The sequence below is a fragment of the Cynoglossus semilaevis genome, chromosome W (genome assembly GCF_000523025.1).
Source record: "Cynoglossus semilaevis isolate Cse_v1.0 chromosome W, Cse_v1.0, whole genome shotgun sequence".
NCBI classification, from domain to species: Eukaryota; Metazoa; Chordata; class Actinopteri; order Pleuronectiformes; family Cynoglossidae; genus Cynoglossus; species Cynoglossus semilaevis.
In genome coordinates, this window is record NC_024327.1 from 4,674,433 (window position 1) to 4,675,313 (window position 881).

The window sequence follows — 881 nt, forward strand, 5'->3', positions numbered from 1 at the left end:
AGCACACTCCAGGGCAAGACGATGATTAGGATAAAAAGGTGCACAAACTGAAAGTTCAACAAATTCTAATACAAGACATAATAACAGATAAAGACTGCATAGCTGTTGCTACTGTCAAGGTTTCAGAAGAAGCAGAGAGATTACATGCAGCAAGTACGGTGACCCATGTTTCATTAGCAAAACAAAAAGGACTGTCAAGGCAACGACTGGTTGTAATAGCTACCTCAGCTGCATACCGCCTTGACTGGGAATGGCTATCAGATAACACCTACTACAGCCTACAGCCTTTCAGTGAACTTTCCACTGAAAATGTACAAATTCTGCTGACAAAAGAACAAGAGAACCTCTTAGCAGAGATACCGACAACATTATGGTCACAAGGCAATGCAGATGTAGGACAATTAGTAACGTGCAAGCCAGTGATAATAGACAAAAGACAAAAACAAAGACAAAACAGTGAATATAGACAATACATTAGACAATATCCAATCACACCAGACACAGTTCACAGTTTTATCTGCTGAGCTAGTTTTGCTACATCCAAAATTATCGTTGGGTCCAAAATTTAGCCATCAATTTCTTTCAGTTTTTTTTCCCTAAATTTTTCAAAAAGTTTTTATGAAATTTTCTAAATAATATTGTCTGTTTAGTATCTGTTTATATTTGCCTTCATAGGATATATATATACCTATATATATATGGTTTTCCTTTAAAAAAAGAGATTATATTATTATTTATTATATTTGCTACATTTTAAGTTACTTTTGTATTACTTTGCTTATTTGGTTCTATGTTTCTGAAATTATTTTTTTCTATTTCTACTACTGTACTGTACCAGGCTCTTAGTGGACAGCCCAGTTGTCAATCACAAATAGGGCCAT